The sequence below is a fragment of the Tachypleus tridentatus genome, chromosome 4 (genome assembly GCF_004210375.1).
Source record: "Tachypleus tridentatus isolate NWPU-2018 chromosome 4, ASM421037v1, whole genome shotgun sequence".
Taxonomy (NCBI): Eukaryota; Metazoa; Arthropoda; class Merostomata; order Xiphosura; family Limulidae; genus Tachypleus; species Tachypleus tridentatus.
The window spans coordinates 10,606,536-10,631,495 of NC_134828.1; the positions used below are offsets into that span (position 1 = coordinate 10,606,536).

At 34.6% G+C, this 24,960-nt stretch overlaps 1 pseudogene across 1 annotated transcript; it reads left to right on the plus strand.

Annotated features, from left to right (window-relative positions):
- On the plus strand, positions 1–23,626 carry LOC143248558 (NADPH oxidase 5-like; annotated as a pseudogene). The gene is made up of 14 exons (XR_013027046.1): positions 1–171; positions 1,300–1,405; positions 6,053–6,173; positions 7,905–8,055; positions 8,615–8,825; positions 10,016–10,338; positions 11,938–12,126; positions 12,987–13,150; positions 13,690–13,878; positions 15,962–16,094; positions 18,536–19,452; positions 20,266–20,469; positions 22,152–22,422; positions 23,100–23,626. The product of XR_013027046.1 is annotated as an NADPH oxidase 5-like (transcript).
- Positions 23,627–24,960: the final 1,334 nt, after the last annotated feature.

Consider the following 24,960-nt stretch of genomic DNA (forward strand, 5'->3'; position numbering starts at 1 on the left):
AAAAGGAATAGTTGTATCTTTTTCTATGGTTTTAAAGTGTTAAAATATTATGTGAAATTTAAATCTGCAAACGAGTCATGAAGACTAAACTGTAATAAAAAGAAAAACTACTAGATTTAAAGCTAATATTGGAAGTTCTGTCTGTTACCATTACTGGTCTGGTAAAAAAAGGTAGGCATTTTTATCTTTTGAATGCAAGATTGTTAATTACTGTCCTGCATATTCGGTTAAAAATATTTAAATTAAAGTTAATCCACTCAGAGGGATTATTCTGAAACGTGTCAAAACTAATTCCATATTTTTAAATAAAATAACCATACGAATTTGTAGTGCGTTATGTTTGGATATATTAAGCAGATTTGTTGTAAATAATAAATTAACCAAAGTTGCATAACTTATAAGAAATTAGAATAAAATATAAAAATAGAACATTATTATTTTTGTGCAAACCATTTACAAACCACCAAATTATCAATTTTCGAAACGATTCACTTTAAAAAGTAACTTTCGATTTACAATTTCGGTTTTATGCGTGTGTTTTGGTTTTAATATTCTGTCACTAAACTTTTGTGTTTGCATTATTGAGGTTAAGGCAATATTGGTACTATATAGTCAGGGGGAGAGAGAATTCAATGTATTTGTCCTGTTACAACTAATTGAACGTTTTAATGAGTTGAGTAATCTAGCTTTATTTGAATATGCTTTTTAGCTGCATTTAATAATAACAATAAAACTTAGTGAGGTTTATTGAAATTCGTTATCAAAACTTTGTGAGTATTACTTGTGGCAGTTAAAAGTGAAACGCAAGTCCTGACATCACATGATAATTTTTCTTATTTTACTTTACATGCTTATCTTAGTATGTGCACTTATTTATTTATTGTTCACATTTTTTAGTCGTACTTTGTTAATTATAATAGTAAACGAAACGTGGGCAAGCTATAGCCTGTAATTAAAGGCTGAGACCCTAACCTCGTATCCCATCAGAAGGACATAAACCTCTTATATATGAAATTATTTTGCATGCTATCCTTATCGTAAATTCTACTGGGTCAGTAAAGTACAATTCGAATGATTAATCTTACAGTAACATAGTATCTCGCACGTTACTACTATACTAGTATCAGCAAATATAATCGTGGTCTTTGCAATGCATGACGCCAATGTTTCGCACACTTCTACCTTTATTTTCTATATTTAATTCAATTTCTCAGCTTTTAAGACTTGCGTCACTCGATTTTTTGACATTTTTGTATCTTTATTATATTTTCAAACAATAAATATAACTTATGTTTACAGATCATCTTCAGCGATCGAATATCACATTCGGAAGCGAGTACTGTTGTTCCTTGTATTCGCAAGACAAAACAAAAATGGAATTTATTTCTGAACTTCAGAAATCTGTGTAAGTTTGTGACATACCGTTAACTTAGACTTAAAACTGTTTTTTAGAGAAAATTTAAGTAGAATAATTTTAATAAACTAAGTTTTATCGACTGCAATTGCCTAGAGTACAAAACTACAAAACGTTTCGGTCTCAGTACTGAGGCCTTCAAACTTGAAAAAGGCATAAATTTAGAGACCGAAACGTCGTCCACTCCTCGAAAAATATTGAGCCATAAAAGGAATAAAATAAATAACTTTTAAATTTATTAAAAATTGGAGTATAATTTCCTTTTTAAGTTGTATGCATGGCGTTCTTTCGATATTATTGTCTCTGCAACTCCATAACTATTTTTATTATCAACTAACATCGAAGCTTCACCTATAACATGTTGGTTTGAAGTTAATATAAAATTAGAACGGTAAATTTCTTCAGCAGGATGGCTTGGTCTGTTTTACGGTAGTTAACAATAGCATGGTTAGGCTTATAACATGGTAGTTTAAAATTGGTGCTACTCGAGTGCAAAATCAATACTATAAGTAGTAGGACTAGGCCAATAATGTGGACCTATAATGAAACTCCCACCGAATTGGATTTTTAATATTAAATATAGTAAAACTTACCCTACTAAAGAAATAACGAATGTCTTGTTATTTTTACACCAGAGTGATAACACAATGCATACATTAAATTTTCCATCCTTTATAGCAAGTTTGCTGAGAATAATAAGAAACAATGACGGAGAACCAAATACGCTAGACTCGCTGAAAAAATTATTCTAATCTTAATGATATTATTTAAAATAAATTGCGAAATTATGGTAGAATTATGCTATTTTTTCGACCATGTCTTACTGTGTCAGTGTGCTTATGTTAAAAACAAAAACAACCAATATACTATATTCGTATTTATTTTAGGGCAAGATCTGTTTAAAAAAACAAACAAAAAAACTCCAGCAAGTTTTGGAGTCACAACAGATGAATATAAAGCCAAACTCAAATACTTTATCACAATTGAATAACAAAATTGAAATTAATTTTTAAAATTTTTAATACGATCACACATGTTGGCAGAACCCAAGAAACACTTTGATATATAACTTGAAATGATCAACTGCAACCAAATCGAGTGATTGAAAACGCAGTCTAGAATTATTCAAATTTTTTTTCAAATTGAGGAAGAAATATTTTATATACGAGGGCTGTTCAAAAAATACGCGGACTGACGTCATAAAACAAAATGTACTTTATTTAGAAGTTACAGGTCTAGGACCCCTTCAAAGTACTCTCCTCCCCAACGCACACACTTATCCCAACGGTGTTTCCACTTGTTGAAACAGTCCTGGTACGCTTCTTTTGTAATGTCCTCCAGCTCCTTCGTCGCATTTGCCTTAATCTCGGGAATCGTCTCAAATCTTCTTCCTTTCAAGGGTCTTTTGAGTTTGGGGAACAAGAAAAAATCGCAAGGAGCAAGGTCAGGTGAGTAGGGGGGGTGGGAAGAACAGTGATCGAGTGTTTGGCCAAAAACTCACGAGTTCTGAGGCACAAATTTCGCAGCAACGCGGTGCATCTTCAATTTTTCGGTCAAAATCTCGTAACAAGATCCAACTGATATCCCACACTCTTCAGCAAGCTCCCTGACAGTCAGACGTCGATTTGCCCGCACCAGGGTGTTGATTTTGTCGACGTGTGGGTCGTCAGTTGACGTGGAAGGACGTCCAGGACGCTCATAATCTTCAATGGACTGTCGACCATCCTTAAAACGTTCATGCCACTTGAAACATGCCGTACGCTTCATAGCAACATCACCGTAAGCCGTGTTAAGCATAGCAAAAGTTTCAGTCGCAGATTTTCCAAGTTTAACACAAAATTTCACAGCAAGTCGTTGCTCCTTCAGGTCATTCATTCTGAAATCCGCCAAACGAAAAAAATCGCACTTCACTTAAAACCGCGTAGCTAATACACAAATGAAGATATCTGCAATCGGGAAATGGCGTCGTAATCAGCTGATCTGTGCAAACCTAGCGATACCAAGCGGATTCCCCTGGAACCAACTGAAGCCGCGCAATTCAAACAGTCCGCGTATTTTTTTGAACAGACCTCGTATATGCCAACTACAAAGTATGTTAAAAACGTACTATGCTAAATCTGGTAATTAAGAAACCCTGGATCATCACTGGTAACTCCCTCTGGAGGATCAAAATCTCCAAATGTGCAAGTGAATTTTTCAGGTAAGTTGTGCAGCAATTGCATTGTTAATTAAAGCTATATTTTGCCCTGTATTTTAGAATTATTTTCTCCACGTACTTGGACTGTGTAATAGAGTAATAGGCAAATTCAGTTTTAAAGTACATTAAAGAATGTACGAGAAGAATTAGTGCCATTTTGAGTTTTTTTATACGTACGATAATAATTTTGGCAGCTTTTTTTATTAGTTTGTTGTTGTATGGCTTTCAACTAAGCCTAGCAGCGTACGTGACCTCAACCAGATAATGTTGCAATCAGGAAGTTTATTATGTTAGATATACTGCTGGAATTGTGTAGAAAACTTTATTACGTATAACTTTCAAATAGCATACATAATATGCGTTTTATTAATAGTTTGTTGTTACTCAAGGAAATTCTTATTTAAAACGTTCACCGTAACAGATGTATTGATCGAGTTTGAGGAGTTGAGGATATGAGGTTGAGTTTCGAGGAGTTGAATTTCGAAGAATTAAAGTAACGGTTGAAGGTCGATTTATAAAATTCAAAGTTTATCATGCTTTCCTTTAAAATGTTTATAATTATCAACAAATACCCAGCTACGTCAAGAGGGCGCTGTCAGTGTAAACTCTTGACGATTTGAAGTAAATCTCTCAACAAAAAAAATCCAATGTTGTGAAAATACACCGAAATGTGCAGTTAGAATAGTGGGCCTCGTGAAATGAAGTCTGTCGGCAATTACACCAGCAAGTATCTGTAATGGCAAAATTGTCGGTAATCAACATTACACCAGCTAATTAATTACACCATTATCTGTAATGGCAAAACTGGAGTTCTAATTGGACGAGCGTTCAGTTTGTTTGTTAGTTTTAGAACTATCGCGCAGTCATCCACGAGAGTTTTTCCATCATCGACCCCCCTCCACAAACCAGTGAGTATCTCGTGAACAAGTAATGAGAGCTTAAAGCTAAACTTTTTCATTCAAAATCTTTTTCTCAAACTATTGTGTGCATCGGAGGCCGGTATTATTTTTATATCAGAAGGAAAGAAAACATGGGGAAAGTGTTAGACTTGCATATGTACGTTTTCCCCACCAGGTGAGAAGGGTCGCATATACTAATTTATTATTATATATGGAAACTAAATTTTTTTCCGTTGTAAATCCATTTTAAAATATTTCCAGCACCTGGAGGTCCGCACAACAGCAAACAGAAAATCACGGGAGTAGAGGGAGAGTTGTTAGCCAACAGCACCCACCGCCAACTGTTGGATTACTTTTGCTTCGCCGAAAGGTTATATTTGACTTTAACGCACTCACAGCTCCAAAATTTAGAGCGTGTTTTTGTGAGACAGACAGGAGGTGGGAGAGGGTGTAGATGTCTGTAAACATATAAATAGCTCTAACACTTTGTTACATTAGTAATAATGATAAAACACATTACAACAGTACTAAAATTAAACAATTATTTTCCATCATTAACCCAAGTTGTCAACATTATGTCATAACAGGTAATGTCTGTAGTTTTCGCACCCAAATGCTTCGAGGATATTCCATCTATCGGACAAAATCCAGATGCTTATATTAAACTAGCTAGCAGTTGTCGAAAATCAGTTAAGGGTTAGGAGATGAGTGATTTTAAACTCGCAAGTCTCAACTCCTGTGTCTTTAACTGTGTGGGAATACAGTTACCCTTAACCCTCAGATATAACCCTAAAGTAAAAATAACCCACCCTAAAAATTTTCAACATACACCCTTTTGGGGTTTTATATAAATATTTGAATGTAGCTGAGTCTTGAAAGGGTTTCTTGTTCAGTGGATGATGAAATAGAATTACTGTTTTTGTAGGATTTGTACACTTACATTAGTCGACTCGTATAACATTTAAAAGTTTACAAAACGGTTACAGTCACAACTAGTTAGTATGAACTTTTTAGTTTAAATTCAGATGTAATTTTTGACATTAAAAACTATTAACATTTGTTAATTCGGTAATTGCAAAATAATAACAGGGTGGACAGCGAAAGTCAAATGGTTTTGTTTGTTTTGAATTTCGCGCAAAGCTACACGAGGACTATCTGCACAAGCCGCCCCTAATTTAGCAGTGTAAGACCTAGAGGGAAGGCAGCTAGTCATCACTACCCACCGCTAATTCTTGAGCTACTCTTTTACCAACGAATATTGGGATTGACCGTCACATTATAATGCCCCCCACAGCTGAAAGGGCGAGCATGTTTGGCGTGACGGAGATTCGAACCCGCGACCCTCGGATTACGAGTCGAGTGCCTTAACCACATAACTATGCCAGGTCATAAGTCAAATGGAAGGCTGATATTTACAAAAATGAATTTCAGTTGCAGAACTTGTTACTCTTTACTGATATATCCATTTTTAGTCTGTAGCTTAGAAAGTTAAATGAAAAGTATTTAGACATACAAGAAGTAATCTTCCTTTCTGTGGATTAGATACAAACATGGCCTTACTCCCAGAAATCTGGCTCACCTTGAAGAAGTGTTCAGACAACATGTTGGAGACAACCAGGAGCTACAACTTGACCAGTTCAAAAAAATTATCCAATCGAAGAACGTAAGTGTTGCTTCATGTTTTAGCGTTGGCTTTATGGCGTCATTAGGATTTACATTTATTTCCAGTTAAACTAGTTGTTAACAGTCCTCTCACGAGCCACTGGAAGATATTTTTAATGTTACAAAATCAACAACAACAACAAAAAGGTGACCCAATCCGGTTCATCTTAATTTGAAGTGAAAATTTTTAGGCATTTCTATTGGTTAAAAAAGGAGTCATTTCGAGCTCACTATTAGCATTAGGATGTTTAGGAACGAGGGACCTGTTGGTCCATCTCAGTGCCCCGTCCACTAAGCTAAACTAAAACTATTAAATAAAAATATTTAAAGCCAGCTTTTATCATTTATATATCTATCAAACTTTCTTTTAAACTTGCCCAAACTTACTGCCTCTACAACATTTGAAGACAACCCATTCCAAGGGCTAACTACCGTATTTGCAAAATAAAATTGTCTCAGCTGAAGACAGCTTCTACAATGCCTAAATCTATGTTTGTATCCCCTAGTTCTATAATTCTTGCTATGAAATATGAAAATGTTGATACGTCAACATTATGATTTCCTTTCATGATCTTAAACCTCAATCAGCTCCCCTCAAGTTTAAGGATTATAATTTCTTCTCATATGATAGCCCCTCCATCCCAAGTACCATTTTAGTAACCGTCCCCTTAACCCAACAATTCAATGTCTTACCTAATGTATTTACACTCAAGTTATTCATATCGAAATTCTGTAGATACAAATCCTATTTGCCCTGGTACTAGCAACAGTACACTACTGAGGGTGACTGAAATTTGTCAGTATATGAAAGAAATTTGGAAATCCCAAGTGACACGCAGGGCTATTCAGAAACCGTTTAGAACCACTTTATCAGATAATGTGTAGCAAGCCGAGTACAATATTAAACCTGCGACTTCTTTCAAAGTGTTTGTCTGCTCATCCTACTGTTGACTATCGTGATACTTCGATCTTCCCTACCAAATCATAGGTGAAATCGTTCATGTCTCAGTTGAAAACTAAACATAAAAATGTGATATTTTTATAAACTTCAATATTTACAATTCTGTTGTAAAGACACCCACGGGTTCCTGAGAGGCGTGTTAAAATTTACTTCAGTTATGACTGTAAAACTCAACTTGCTCGAAGTATCAAGTTCTAAAGTCTCTCTGTCGTAAAGCTTCTTAATGTAGTTGCAGTTAAGCCTTTTTGAAAAATATTTTTTACAAACAACTAGAGACGTCTTGATAATACTTATCTAATCTTTTGGTGAGGCTGCTACTAAATTTAATAAAATTCTCCCCATATTTGGTAAATTATTTTTTTTATTGTTTCTGCCACAGTATTATTGTATATCATTCTCTCAAAGCATCTATCAACATCTCTTCAGAACGTCTTTACAATTCCGTATCTACTTTAAAAATCAAAAGTAGAAGAAAAGCAATGTTAATAGTACACTCGTATTCATTCGGAAAATCGGTTTCTAAAGGTTGTATATCAATCTGCGAAGTACAGTTTTTCTGGAGAAGTGAGAGCTTCGTTCTGGCAGGATTCTAACTCGCGATTCAAGAGGTAATGTCTTGGCCAACAAAACTGTCGCGTTTCAAACGGCGTAATTTTGTTTCCACTTTTCCAGAGTACAAACATTTGTTTGTGCAGCTACGGTCTTGAATTTGTTGGCGCATTTCTGATCGTTTTCTTGTAAACTGATTGGTTTGTACGCTTTGGTGTTAAGGTCTTCTTCAGCGAGCGCATATTCAGTCTGTACGACACAGACAATTCTGGCTCGGTGTCACTCGAAGAATTTCTAAGTGGGATTAAGAAGTTCGCCCAGCAGAGTCCAGAAGAAAAACTAAAGGTCATCTTCGACATCTACGATATAGACGGTGAGAAGCTCGTTTTAAATTACTGAATGTCCTGTATATTTTTATTACAAATCTTTGTTTTTGAATCCTGGGAAAAGGCAAATCAGTTTCAGTTATTTAGATAAATATTAAAATCCTAATTGTAGTATTTACCGTAGGTAAACGATCTTTACTAGTACACTAGTAGTGTATTACAACATCAGGCTCAAAGTGCATTGTAAGGTTTACATATGAATTCATTTTTACTTTGTAAACGGAATAGCGTAAATCCCAAACATTTAAATACCAGTTTCTAAACGTGCAATGTAGCGTTGAACACGCGCAGAACATAAGCAACTTTACACCTTTTTACTTTGACCTAACATAACATTTCTTAGAATAATCAGTAAATAATTTAGTATCTGTTGTTTTGACAATAACGAGACAAGCGTTGGAGACAACACGAGCATTTCTTGGTTCTAAGGTCACCTAATGTTATTTTTCGAAATATCGGATAACAACTTAAATACCTTGTTTCTAAATGTAACTAGTGTTAGATTAGAACCCAATTATCTAAGATTCTGGAATTCTTTCCCCTCAGGTGACGGATTCCTTGAGAAGGCCGAACTATACAGTGTAGTCAAGGAGTGTATGCAGGAAAATGGTCTGACCTTTACTGATGACCAGATAGAAGACCTGACTGGTACTTTATTTGAAAAAGCCGACATTGACCACAGTGGTTCAATTTCGTTTCGAGAATTTCGAATTCAATTAGAGCGATACACTGGTCTAATTGAGAACTTGTCCATCAGGTACGACGGAAATGTCACGCACTTCTGAAGGAAATTCACTAAATACTAACATACACTTATTTATAGAAAATTAATACCTACTTAGGGAAAACCAACAGAAAATCCAAACCTGTGATAAAATGGCATTTAAATGAACAAAAACATTCCCAGACAAAACGGTAACAAATTTAAATAAAAAACGCAACATAAAAAGATCCCCATGGTACAGACTATAATGTTGGATATAAAATGTATTCTAGGTCTTGGAGGTAACTGAAGAAGCAAGTCCGACATTGTGGTGGGGATACACTGTTTGTCAGTCTTAATCTCCGTTCGCTAGTTTCGCATGAAATTAATTTTAAAAAATCAAAATCGCCAAAAGAAATAAAAGTTAGGAGGGCAAGATGGGTGCTCAAGTCCACAATGTCCCACATCTATATCACCCTTCACTGCCTGCATACTTGTGAAAGGGTAACTCCTTCCCAAAGTAAAATAAAAATGAAATAAGGTGTAATTAAGATAATCTCACCTCCTGAGGTTTGTATTCCAGCCTCCCTTTATAGTAGTAGTAAAGCATTCACTTAATTAGTAGTAGAGTGGATATATTATACTAGTATAGAGTTTTATATTATAGCCTGTACCCTGGGGATCCTTGGACCCTTTTAATTTATCCAGTGTCTTTAACTTAATTATTTTATTTTACATTGTTTGGGTTTCTTCATATATATCGTATTACCGTTGTCGGTCCAAATTGTCAACTTGCCATTGCTTGTGGTAATAGCATCCAAATACACTGGTAATATCCCATCTATCAGACAAAATCCCGACTTTAATCTTGTCAACCGTCACGGAAAATCAAATACGGGTACGAAGCTGAGTGTTTACACCTACAACAACTCAGTTTCTACTGACTGACCTTCACAATCTATAGTCAGTTATAGGAGGGTAGTCACCCTTAAAGTAGAAATGAAGCCACCTTAAAATTTCTACAAATTGAACTTAGCTTCCACCACAATACATTAAGCAGAACTAAATAATATTCAATAGAACTAAACAGAAAGACACACACACACACACACACACACAGAGAGAGAGAGAGAGAGAGAGGGGTAAATACAGATAACATTGTTTATAATACCATATGTGTAGTTTTAAATATTATTATTTCGTAATAATAATCTGTGTAAATTAATATATTTTCTTTTTCTAAGTGTGGAGAAGTGGCTCCTGCCACCCCGTCAAAGACCTCTAATGAATCGTCTCAAGGATGGTTTGCCTCGTAAGTTGACGTGGCAATATCTACGAAACAACTACGTCAGTGGTGCGTTCCTCATGGTTTATGTTGCGATCAATATTATTATTTTCGTGACGAGCAGCGTTCAGATGGTAAAGACGGAGATTACTTCGGAGAACATTCTTTCGAAGCTGTTCCATCAGCCTGCTTTGAGTTTTGATATATTTATGGGCAGCGAAACTCAGAGAGAAGAAACACCACCAAAGAAACACATTTTTGAGGTGTTTGCTCGAGCGAGTGGTGGGTAAAAACTTGTGTTTTGTTGCAGTTTTAGTAATATGGTTCATACTTAGTACAAGAACGTCACATACTGCTTAATTAAATTTATCCTGTGTTAAGGTTTCAGTCCGTTAAATTATGAAACTGGTGATAAGCGCGCCGGAGTACTGCAGATTCCATGTTTGCGTCTCGTTCTTGAAAGTAAAAAAAAACCAACATATATTGCGTAGCCTTTAACGGAGCTTGTGGTGGCTTTGCCATTTATCATACTCGAATTGTTAGGAATTCAGTTTTATCAACTATTCTATATACAATAAAGGCTTGCAAAATTAAAACTTGTGATTCTGGTTCCATTGGTCAGTTATTTTTCTATCACGTAAGGATGAATTTTTTTTTTTTTTTTTTTACAAATCGAGAAGAAAAAAGAAACACGGATCACATTATTTCGTTTACCACAATAACCGTTTTTTATTATGTTTGTTAACAAAAACTAGAAACGAATTTAAGAAAATGGAAGAACACTGATTTCAAACAAATATACGTTTTCATTCGTTCTGATTTACCACGTGACATACACGTCTTTTAGTCTCAAACCTACGTGTTCTGGTCTTTTTTTTTTTTTTACGTATTTCGTTATCACGGTTTGTGAAACGTCTGTACGTGATGGAGAAAAAAATGGATATTTTCTAATTCAATTACTGTAGAACATGTAAAGGTTTCAAGACAATAAAACCACCGCAGGCCTGTGTAAGCAGTCAGTTGGTTTAACAATAAAGCCACCGCAGGCCTGTGTAAGCAGTCGGTTGGTTTCAGCCCTGTTTCCTTCCCGTTGCTGCACTTTGACAATGTTCTATCCTGGTCATCCGCACTATCGTTTCCCGGTCTCTCATTCCCGCCATCCAACAGAAGATTGCGAATAAATGAAAAATGAAGAACGTAATTTAAAGTATATTAGTATGCCTAGCTGGACTTTCAACATTCATGGCTAAGTAGTTTGAACGAGTCTTACAAAATATCGCTGGGAAATTTATGCTTGTATAAGACTGAAAGGAAGTTAATTTATGTTTAGGTAAGACTAGGGAAAGTTACTTTGTTTCTGAAGATAATTTCAGTAAGTTTTTTTTTTTTTTTGTATTAAACAAAACTGGGGAAATTGCAAGTACCCGGGAGTGAAAGGAACGAAAAATATGTGAACCGTATTTACCATCTCATGTGCTGATGAGGCCTTTCGGTCAATACCAAGACTCGTCAGAGACTAGCTGAGATATGTAATTATAGTAATCACTTTCATTTTAAGTCAGCCATCTTGTTCTTGAATATAACTAGCGTTAACTTTGTCTCAGAACGGCTGATGTGGGTATTAACACTTTTATTCAGAAGCAGAGAACAATGTTTCGACCCTCCAAGGTCATCTTCAGGGTTTTTCATCATCAATAACAGTTTACTTTGTTTTAATTGTAATTTAGGTAAAAGAAATTATTGTAAACTATAAACCCAAACTGAAACCGTTTATGTTGTTACCAGTGTATATATTTGCTATCTGAGTCCGTTCTGTTGCTACCAGATAGAAGGGTTTTCCGATATTAATGAAGTCGTAAGAAACGTTTCGTTTGCTTATAGGTCTGTGTCTGGATTTCAACTGCATGTTCATCGTGTTGCCTGTTCTACGACAGTCGCTCGCGTATCTCCGGGAACGAGGATTCTCGACGTTTCTTCCTATAGACCAGGCTGTGTATTTCCACAAGCTCATCGGATGGTTTATTCTCGGCTTCAGCGCTTTACATATTATCATGCACATTTGTAATATGTGTACGTTAGTTAGCTGTTCATTTCCTATATTCAACTGAATGGATTTTTTATACAATTAAAAAACAACTGCTCTGGTTATAGTATTTTTAGTTTTGACCATTTTTAAGTATTTATTAAATTCCAAAGGGAAAAATATGGGTGAATAACGACACTTCTTGCTTTTACAGATAACATTTAAGCACGTGATACAGTGAACTGTATATTCGTATTAAGTCCTAGGTAGCAGGAGTGTCATTTAACAAAATTGGGGAGGGGCGAAGAAAACTTACTTTAGATACCCCCCCATTTCAACTCCAGGAATGTTTACCTTAACTCATAATTCGCTTATTTGTAATCCGACATTATTATAAATGTCTTTTAGAAAATTAACTTTTGCCACCATCCCTTTTTGAGCTTGAGGGGGGTCGTCCCCCTCCACCCATGACACCCTTGTCAGATAATAAATAATCTCCAAAGTTGTTTACTCAGAGTACACCGAGATGAAATGCAAATTTTGTTGTTTTTTTTTACTTTTTATAAATTTCGGTAGACAATGTAGTGCTTATTTAAAGCAACTCGTAACTTAGTAGCACCTAAACCAGTTGTTCCCAACCCTTTTTTATGCCCCGCACCCCGAAAAAGATTTAATGTTCTCGCACCTCTCACAGTAATTATTTATTTGAGAATAAAGGTGAAGGTGGTCAGAATAAATGTTATCTCGCACCCCTGGTTGGGAACCACTGACCTAAACAATAAAAGAAATCTTTCAAAATGGATGGGTACATGATATACCGTTAGATTGTTTTCATAATCGTGGAAGTGTTGTTCGTTTCTCGATTTGTTTTAATATAAATCAAATCAATCTTCCCAACCCCCTTTAGATCTGGGTAATCAGTATCACGTAGCGTCGCTTCTGATTTCTAAAGGAAATGGAGTCGGGTGGATAGAAGGATCAATATTCATCACCGGATGGATGATGTTAGCTGTCTTGATTGTTATAGTCGTCTGTTCACTGGACTACGTCAGGCAGAAGGGCATGTTCAAGGTCAGTAAGTTCTTCTAGTCACCTAGCAATATAATCCTTTACCAGTGGTTGTCATTTGTGTGGACTTAAATTTTGTGCGAGCGGATATACTGAATGTCCATTACCTTATTTTGTTACCAAATCTATTCTTTTGAAACATAGTAACTGCTTTTCAAAATCTAACAGCTTCAGAAACAGTCAAGACTTAGGTAACTAAATAATACCTTGTTATATTTCTACAGCTACGTATGGAGGTAGGGACCAATCGAAAACCACGACAATGGCCGCCATAATATATAATCAATATGTGTTTAAACTATCCTCGGAGTTATATTTCTTCAAAATGTATCTTTACGTCTTTTCTAACCATTGTCCAGCTTTATTTTAAAATGGACCTAAATCCTCTTACCCTTAGTTTTGTTATAAGACAGTTAATCATCCTTTATCCTCAGTTACTTTTGTGTAAAAGACGGTCCTCCATCATTTTTCTTGCCCTCAGTTTTGTTTACAAACGTTCCTTCATTTTTTCTTAGTAGTAGTTTTTTTTCCCCCCCTCACAGATGTTTTACTACATACATCTATTATACCTGAGTTTCTGGATCCTCTTGTTGATTCACGGGCCTAACTTCTGGAAATGGCTTCTCGGCCCAGCTTTGCTGTTTCTACTAGAAATGATCTTCAGGTTTCGAACATTTTTAAACAAAGGAGGAAGAACGTGTGTAGTTAAAGGGGTTATATTACCGTCTAAGGTGAGTAGCAAAATACAAGGTAATGCATATCACTGCTGCAAAAAACACGCCTCGCATTTTGAGGTGGTGGTTGAATTGTGACAATGACATTAACTGTGATTAGATGAGCCCAAGAGATGGCGCTGGATGTTGACCAGCTGCTTTCCTTCTAGTTAATCAACTCGTTTATAACGCAGTTAGCTTTGTTTAGACTTTGTAAACAAGTAAAACGTTTTTGGTTTTAATTATTTTTTAAATAATAATGCACATTTACTGTGGAAATAGCCACCCCAACCACCCACCCCAATTTTTTTTTTTTTCAAGTGATTGTCAGACATGAAATTTTCTAGATTTAAGACTTTGTGATAGTGTCTCTCTTACTTGGAACATAGCCAGGTTCACGTACGATGATAAAACTTTGTAATCCGCTGAATAGTAATAACAATTTAAGATATGAATATGCGAAGTAAAAAATAAAAATAACTAAAATGATCGCAATACCACAACAGAGCTTTTTGTGAGGCCAATAATAAAAAAAGGCAATCATCATGACGACATGAAGAGCTTTTCGGTCATGTTTATGACGACTGTGAGATATATAAGAGTACAGAGTACTAATCCGCTGAATAGTAATAACAATTTTAGATATGAATATGCGAAGTAAAAAATAAAAATAACTAAAATGATTGCAATACCACAACAAAGCTTTTTGTGAGGCCAATAATAAAAAAAGGCAATCATCAAGACGACATGAAGAGCTTTTCGGTCATGTTTATGACGACTGTGAGATATATAAGAGTACAGAGTTATAAAAATATTAAAGTAGATTTTAGGCTAAATAATTTTTAACTCGGGCTTTAAAAGACGAACCAAAATTTATGGTAAATTCTAAACGCTAATGCGTTGAGCTTCTAATTGTATTGAAAAATTGTTGATTGAAATGGGCCGTTTTATTTAATAACACTCAGCACGCGTAAAATAGCTAAAGTTTAAGCCTATCGAAAAAAACCAAAACACGAAGTGATGTTATTTACGTTACACTTTAACACGTCTAACGAGACATCTTGTTGTAAACACTTCGACATTCTCCATTTAGCAGTGAGAGAAAATGTTTATAATGGAGCCTGTTAGCTAAACGTTTGTAACCAAACCGTTAGATGCTTCTTCGTTATTAAACACACACACACACACACACACACACACACACACACACACACAAAACGAAAAAGTTGCAACAATAAGTAGCTTAACAAGGACTTATAAACATTAATTTTATGTATGATTAAAAACTTTAGGCCTAACGTCATTAAAACAAATTTCGTAAACTATATATAATATAAAATTTAGAAAATTGTAATCACTTATTTTAACTTTACCTCTAATGTATGAGGCTTGTTATATATATATTTTTAGTTCTACATTTTTTTTATCTATCCCCTTTGGAACCTTCAAGAATTACAAGAGTATAGTAACAGTATTCCAACTTCTAGCAAATTGAAGGGGTTGCGGATGGTATGGCTGCCCTCCTTCTCCCATATTTTCATATCTTTGTGTCCTCGGGCTTTAGAGTGCGCCCTCTTTCAACAATAAATCATTTCAATGAAATATTTTATTTCCTGTCTCTTCTGACTACAGACCAATAATTTATAATATTTAAGTCTGATATACCATCTGTCTGCATCATGTAAACGACGTATGCTGAAATTATGAGATTCCTATCCGGGCGCCGACCACCTTTTCCAAAATCCTAGACACGTAACCAATTCTACCCACAATATTTTCGCCATAACCCATTACTGACGACATGCTTCGCTCAATATTTAGATATGGTAAACTTAACGTGATTGGAATAGTAATTATATACACCTTACTAGTTCTGAAAATCCATAAAGGACTAGATAAAGAACATAGTGTTCAAGAAATATATAATAGGCCTAATACTGATATTTTATAACAAGTATAGTTATAATCGTGTTCGCAAGCTTGAAAAAGCCGTTCACGCCATAACAATAGATATAACAAATGGTTGGAATTTTATTATGGTCTAACAACAGTGTAATATAAATAAATAGATCTCTAAAAGTGTTTATCTTACGTGTTCCAGGTTATCCAGTTAGTTATCAAACGACCCAGATATTTTGATTTCCAGCCTGGGGATTATGTTTTTATTAAAATTCCGTCAATCGCAAAATTTGAGTGGCATCCTTTCACTATCAGTAGTGCTCCAGAGCAATGCGGTAAGTTACGTTTCGCTACGCCGCCTGTTAGCGTCTTTCCATTTAATTATTTTAAAACAACAAACAAATAAACCTTTCAAATAAAATCATGCGTGCTTGTAAAGTGACTGTTTACACCGAGATATAAATAATAATTTTAACTTTATCGTAATAATAATAATTATGTTTAACAACCTTCGTTTACATAGTAATTAAAATAGGTGGGTTGAATTCAATAGCTTGACTGGACTTTTATTACCCATGGTACTTTGCTTTGATCGATTTTACACTCATCAGTATGATGGCGCTGATGTAATGAAGTGCAGGTTAAATCAACAAAGACCTTGTATTAACTACTCATACCCATAAACGCCCCCCTAATATTACACACACTTCTATTGATTTAGCCTTTTCTATCATTCTAAATGGCCCGATGGAATATGACATAGCAAAAAATTGCAGTGTTCAGTAGAGTATAATATAAGTGAACTAATATACGTACTTTAGAACCAAACAGACTTGTAGCTGCTTTCTAACAACAAACTAGATTTTTCTCTCCAGTTGTCTATTCATTCCATCAATAAATAATTTTGTCGAATAAGTTTCCACTGGTGTCAAAATATAGTAATTTATATAAAAATAATATAGCGTTTTTCCTGAAATATTGTTACAGAAAGACAACTTGAAAAATAATTTCGTTTATAAATAACTCCAACAGTAATTTAGATTAAGACTGCATTTTAGTTTATTCTAACGGAACACGTGACGCCGTAGAATGAACCATTATTACGTATTATAATTCATCTTGGACAAGTCTCCGATTTTATTATGTTACGTACTACTATTTGAACTAGCCGTAGATTTTAATTTAAAAGTTTAATAGAATACCGACGTGCATAAAATTTATTATTTGCCAATTTTAATATACAAGCAGCAATATGATTTATAATGACGGTTATTATAAATAGTTATCACAAATAATTATTTACACAAAATTTACAAATTTGTACACGATATTCAGTCTCATATTAGGTCTGGAACTGAATATTTTATCTACCGCTCAGGTCTACGATGAGCGAATTAATTTTATGTTGATACACAAATACACTTCACTTGACGGGGAATGCTAGCCAGTTCTATTCTTGTTTGGCCTGATACGGTTTAACAGCTTACTTTTCACAGGGGAAGATATCTAATGCCTTCGTAGAAATGCTAACGTCTGAAGTTAATTCTCTGAAGTTGAACGTCTCGTAATGTTTGAAATCTATAAACGTTTCTGATGAAATATCTGTAGTTTTCTGTTTGTCACAGTTATAGCTTCCGAGACTTGTAATATACTGACTGTAGCCGACCAACAATAATTTTAACCGTCATTTGGCGGGTCAATTTATTATTATTTTTTTCTTTTTCTAAGGGGACATTCTCGAAAGTATACTTGGTAACGATACTGTCAATAACAAATATTACATTATATTGTTGATTCTTACTCTTCAGAACATTCTACGAAGTTAGAGAATAGGCGGGTCTTACGCAATATACATTTAACAATAAAAGTTGCATACATTTTTTAATATATATTAAACTGAAACAAACAGTTATTAAATCCGTCACAGCTACCAACAATTACGAAAATGTTTTAGATCAAGGCTTTGCACTCTAAGTGATCCTTGTCAGAAAACTGTTTCTCAACCTTTGTTTGTACGTTCATGTAATTCTGTGTTACAGATCGTGTTCGTGCGTTCATGTAAGTAACAGAAACGGTGACTTAGGACGGCTGCTTGTATAATCGTAATATTCATACCTCGTAGAAGATAAAATTAGAAAAAATGAACATTTTCCAATTGTTTTTTGTTTGTTTGTTTTTTTTCTGGAAAGTGCTGCACAAATAGTGTTCGGATTGTGTTTGTTAGTCGTACGTAACTCCTTGTGTTTTAAAATGCTTCAATGTACAGAGCTCAAAACGTTTATAAATGATACTGATATAAACTGTAATGTTTTTATATTTTAAAAGAGTTGCCGTTTATTAGAAAGTTGTTTTTATCAAGAACTTCAGTTTCTCTGTACTGCATCTAAAAGCTATATCAATAAAGATATAATCAAACTCTCACGTAAAGTCGTGTTTTTATTGTGATGGGTATTTTTATTTAAAATTTTGTTCTGTTATAAAGAAATATCTTTTACACATACTGCAGCTATTTTTCTCATTCTCTGAATCTTAAATACCAAAAGTGTGAATTTTTTATAGAAGTTTGTTTGTGATGTTGTTCAATAGATGGCGAAGAAGTTTGGTTATATACATAGGTACAGATATACCCGTCCACCAAAGTAGGGTTATTCGTGTTGCAGGTTATGTTTATTATACCGTATAATTTTTCTGTATTACACGCCTCGCAATGTTATGGGTCTGGAAAACTTTGCAAAGAAACGAAAAATTAATTGAGATTTCTCTTTCTGTCTTGCAGATACTCTTTCGTTGCACGTCAGGGCAGTGGGAGTGTGGACAAATTTGCTATGGACTTATTTCGATAAAGAAAATCAGATTTGTGAAGATGCTAGTTTTGACGTTTATAAACAACAGTATTTTCCGGACATGGAAGAAAAGTGTGTTTCTATAGCACAATCACCACCAACATGTGATATCACTTCTGATCTACAAGGTGACCCACAGAAATATTACGTTAACCCTCGTACATTTATAAACAATGACGTGAAACAAGAAAGAGAAAGGCACGAAGAGTATTGCCTCATAAATATGAATAAAGAAGGTAATAACGACATGTTGCAAAACCAGAAAAAGGAAGGGACAAATACCCCACATGAAGGTAATAACGACATGTTGCAAAACCAGAAAAAGGAAGGGACAAATACCCCACATGAAGGTAATAACGACATGTTGCAAAACCAGAAAAAGGAAGGGACAAATACCCCACATGAAGGTAATAACGACATGTTGCAAGACCAGAAAAAGGAAGGGGCAAATACCCCACGTGAAGATAATAACGACATTTTGCAAGACCAGAAAAAGGAAGGGGCAAATACCCCACATGAAGATAATAACAACTACATATTTTTGAAAGGATCGGGCCAACCATGTGTAACTCCAAAGAATCGATATGAACAAGAAATAAAACAAGAAATGAGTGGATCAGCTTCAACGTATGACTCGACCAGAAGAAGAACTAGAATTCCTCATCCAAAGAAGAGACTACTCGATGCCACCACTAAAGACGGTGGGTTTAGAAAAACCTTGCCAACAGTCGTATTTCCTGTAGCCTGGGAAAGAGATGATGAGGAAGAGAAACTAGGACAGTTGGCATCATCTTTATGGAATGAAACACTTGATGCAAAACACGTAATTCAAGCGAAAAAACCATTAAAGGTACTCAATTTCATTTTAATTCTTGTTTGTTTCGTTTTTCATCATTGTGTAAACATTTCTAGAGAAAGACAACTCTATATAACAGAGTGAATGGATAATGATTTTAGCTGTTTAATAGAGAGAACTTGCAAGTTTTTAATACCAAAACTGAATGAAAGTCTTTAGTTTTAGCTGTTTAATAGTCAAAAATTCAGTTTCTATTATAAAGAGAATGAGGGGCAGGTCTTTAATTTCGTCTCTTGAGTAGCAAGAGAGTGAATTTATAACAATACTTTTACCTTTTTTGGATAAAGCATTGTTTGGTTTAACCTGAAGGAATTGTGAAATGGCCGTGTATGTGAAGTGATCCTTAAAAATGATCAATTGTACCTAGTAAAATGTAAATTAAAATAATGCAATAAATACTGCAGGCACGGCATGGTCAGGTGGTTAAGGCACGCGACCTGTAATCCGAGGATTGCGGGTTCGAATTTCCGTCACACCAAACATGCTCGCCCTCTCAGCTGTGGGGCACATTTATAATGTGACGGTCAATCCCACTATTCGGGTAGCCCAAGAGTTGACGGTGGGTGGTGATGACTAGCTGCCCTCTCTCTAGTCTTGTACTGCTAAATTAGGGACGGCTAGCACAGATACCTCTCGTGTAGCGAAATAAATAAATAAATACTGCAACATAATAATGTGGTGTAGAGGGGTGTTCTTATGTGTTAGTGCATTTACAATAATTGAACTTTCGCCATATATACAGATGTGATTATTCAGGTTCACTAAATCTTCACGACATAAAGATCATTATTTATTTGAACCCTACAGGTGGTCTTAGACGGTCCTTACGGTTTGTCCACTCGACAGATTTTCTGGTCTCAGCATGCTGTGCTCATAGCTGCTGAGATAGGAGTAACGCCGTTTGCTAGCATGTTACAGAGCATTATGTTACAATACCAACAATCGAAGATGAAGTGTCCCAGCTGTGATCATCAGTGGTTGAATCCTCGCACCAATCGCATACTTCGTAAGGTGTGAAACTGATTAAGTACTTATTCAACCCCAATAAAGACCACGTGCTTAGGGAAATGTGGAAACTGTTTAAATAAAACGAAAACTTGCTGTAATTATTTTTTCTAATACAAGTTCTATCACCTTAGGTTTTATATTGGTAACACTATTACAGCTTCGGTGATGTCGAGAAAACCCACTTGTAGAGAAATATATGTAAAAACGGCTCGTTTGGGTTGAGGAAATTTTTTACGTAGAGGAGTGAACAACGTTTCGACCTTCTTCGGTCATCGTCAGGTTCGACCGAAGAAGATCGAAACGTTGTTCACTCCTCTATGTAAAAACTTTTCTCAACCCAAACGAGACGTTTTTTACATGTACTATTACAGCTTGATTTGAGCACAACATAGATGATAGTTAGTGATTTGCATTCGGGGTGTGTTGTTTTTTTTTGTAAATTACTGATTAACTCTTACATTGGTCTTTTTTATTTCAGTTTTAGTAAGGGAAATGTTTTGCTTTCTTATGTCAACGATAATGTTTCTTTGTGTGTAAAATGTTTCACAAATAATGAATATTACGTACAGATATCTTAAATGACTCTTCGGTTATTACAAAGTTTCAATTTATATCTTACACACTAATTCATGCTTTGGCAAATCTAACGCTACTTACAACGAAAAATGTATTTATAAATTTTTTTGCAATTTGCGTTATTAAATATTGGGATAATTCACAACTTACAAAAATGTTAAGTTATTGTTTTAAAACTCCCAAGAATGTCACCTGGTGTCTTAACTCCTATGATTTTGAGAAGAAAAACAAAACAACAAAAATTCATTGTATCAGTTCTATTTTACTTCACTCATTAAATTAGTTTTGTTTCTCAAAGCCAAAAGTATAATGTTATATTAAGCGTATCGGCTATTAAAAATAAAATAGGATACTTCAGCAACTCCCTTACAGTTAGTATGAAATTTTCAATATTTTGTGACGTTCTAACTGCTTTTGGGAATTTTTTGCAACTCGTTAAACCTTCTACCGTTAGTGATTGTGTTTTTCTTGTTGTGTTTTGTACTGTCTTTGATTCGTCAAACCTCTTAATGTTATGAGAGATGTTTTAATGGTTGTTTTGGTAAAGACGAGTACAATCAGGTTTTTGTCTCAAGAATTACTGTGTAGAATTCTTATTTCGTACGTATCATATTTATCTACTATCCGGCCAACTAATCATAGGCAAAATTAACTGCACGAGCTATTGCATCGTTTTACCTTCAAGTGCGCCCAAGAAATTTCTAATGTCTAGTGGCAGATTTAAGGTTGTGTGCCATACAACCCATGTTATTTTACATATAATAAAATTATCTATGAGCCCTGGGGCTGAGTCCCCTCTATCAGTTACTGAAATATGTCCCTGATAGTGTCCTAATGCTTGTTTTAGTGAAAAGAAATGAAAATTTTTCATTATAACATACTCGAATAAGTGATATATCTTTAAATCACGTTTTACAACATGATTGTTTGTATCGTTATACTGTGGTTGAGAAATGCCCAGAAAAAATTAGAGGGCTTAACGAACTGAAACACAGTAAAAATTCTCAAACGTAAGCGTATTTAATAAATGGTAAAAACTTATCGGTGATGCAAAGAATGTTTCGAGTAATGCGTGCATTGTGAACAAAAAGGAATAATTTATATTTCAGGTTGATTTCATTTGGCTAAACCAGGAACAGCGGTCATTCGAATGGTTTATTAGCCTTTTGAGTGACCTCGAAATTCAGCAGGCAGAAATTGGTGGCACAAATGACAGCTTTTTAGACATTCACATCTTCATCACTTCGGCTCTTCACATGAACGACATGAAGGCTCTAGGCCTACAGTTGGCGCTAGATTTGCTTCATGGAAAATCAAAAAAGATGTTTGATTACTGGTTTGAAAACAAGGACGCAACCAGGCCAGCCAGACTGGGACAAGGTTTGATATTGTTATAATGTATTCTGTCATGAAGTTAAGTCTGCTTAATAAAGATTGAATATACTTGTCTAATTATGTTCTGTAGAGGCTGGGCTCATTGTTAGGCCTAAGTTCTTAATTTTTCAACAGATACTTCGAAGCTAATGAACGCCTTGTAAAAAAAATACTCTAATCAATTTTTCAAATGCTAAATAATTCACTATCTCGCTTACTGATACCGAACTGGTTAAGTAATTCTAGTTCATTCAATCTAACATTTTTATATTGTACTTTATTTTATCAACATTCGAAATGTATGAACCTTCATGGGGAAAAATACTAACTTCGCCAAAAGAAAAACCTCCCAAAATTTGAATCGTTTCGCAACTGTGTGTGTAAACTGTTTTTGGTTTGTGATGAGATAGGCTTAACTTGTTTACTGACTTGACTGTTGGGAAACGAGTTATCAGAGAGTAAGCATACAAGATAAACGTTTCACTAAACTTTAATGAATCTTATTTAACCTTCTATGCTGTTGTAAATGTAACAGAAAAAATTGTTGGGACAAATATTGATACAAATGTAATTACCTCAGGGTAATGTCAAATAACTGTATGAAAATTACATGCATAATATAAACAAAAATGTTCACGAAATGTGTGGATGTTATTCACAGCCATTTTGTTTTCTTTCCTTAGATGTTTCGAGAGTTGTCTGACCAAAGGAAAGGAAAAGTATCCGTTTTCTACTGTGGACCCTCGAACCTGGACAGGATTCTTCATAAAAAATGTAATGAATATAATTTCTTATTCAAGAAAGAGATTTTCTGAACAAATTTTAAAACTTGGAGATCTGAATTTTAATCACCACATAATTAATATATTTACTGTTACACAAGTTTAACTTTGTTTCGTTTTGTTTTTTGTGCGCATGTCATTGTTGTTTTTCTAGTTTTTCCTGCTTTTTAAAACTGATATTTTGTTCCAAAAATATTGTTTCGTGATACACAGTTTTGAAGTTTTAAATTGACCGAAATATTTAGATTTATTCACGGTTTTATTGGTGTTAAGTTTGACTCTGAAGCTTTCTTCCTTCTATATGTATGCTATAATTTTTCTTTAGATGTTTGATATTCTAAATTCATAAAAATTTGTAATTTTTTATATTTGAAAATCCCTAGCGGATTGTGTTGTGTGTACCTGTTATTCATGAAGGATATTTTAGGTTCACGTCTCGTGTTAATAAATCTCCTTTGATATAATCCCAGTAGTTGATGTTATCTAACTGTCAGTTTTAAGCTGATGACACTAATTCTAACCAAATAATGATAATTATAGTACAAGCGAGTTATGCTAGCTTTCAGGTTCGGCATTATGCCTAAGTCTTAACATATTTGTTATGAAGCGGGTTACTTCTACCTTGTTGCGTGTTTTTGTTAAGAGTTTCATGACATTTGAAATTTCCAGTTGTTAAATCCATACAAAGATAAACAGGGTACTTAAAGCTATGCAGTATATATTATGAAAAAGTTTTGCAAGTAAAAAGTAATACATAGTTAATTCATAGTTCACCATTTTCAAATGTTGTGTCCTTAGACAGGTCCGAGGCTAAGTTCTCCCATCCACCACTCTACAAAGTCTTTGGTTGGACATCATCCTATTCGTTTGTCTTAATCTTCTCCCAATGAACCGTTTTTAGATCCCCCTTCTATCCGGTAATCTTCTACCCTTAGCATGTGCCCAGTTCATAATTTCTTTTGTATGATTGGTGGGATTAATTCAGTGGTCATATTAAAGTAATAAGCGATTACAGAGACGTTCGTCTTGAACACGCAAAGAAACCAGACTAGTTTGTAAAGGCCTTAACAGTGTTAAAAGAAAATTGTGTCCGTGTAACGTCAAGATAGATAAGTACGTTTTATTAAAGATAGCGCGGGAAACATTTTTAACGTAATATGAAAAATAATTCTAAAGTGATTAAGAAATTCTGTACTCAAAACCAGACAGCTTTCAAAATTGTTGCGGTTTAAGCCCTAACCGGTCTGTTTTCATTTAGTTTATATTAGAAATAAAATATTTCAGTTCTGTTTGTCTTGAAGTGTTGTAACAAAATACATTTTTAATTCTGGTGTTGTGCTTTGATGTCGCACCGTACAGACATCACTGTTGGTCAGTTTCCAGTAATGATACCTCTGACATAAAATTGTTGTACAAGAAATACTTAAGCGCCATCTTTAGCAATTGTTCTATGTTACTTGAATTGAGCTGGAAAGAGAACTTGGTCAATTTTTACTCATTTTGAAAGTAACTTCTATAAGCTTCTGTTTCTTCTCGATATTAACATGGGAGAGGTAAATGAAATACTATAATAAATCAGCAATTTACTTTTACATATGATTACAGTATTACAGTTTGATTAATATTATACAAGAATCTACAAGAGATAAGAAAAATCGCTTACTGAAAGTAATGTTTATTATTACGCATTTGTTTTGAGGTTAGTTTTGGTTTTACGTAAGTGTAAACACCTCTTAAAAAAAAAAATTGTATTTACCAATCG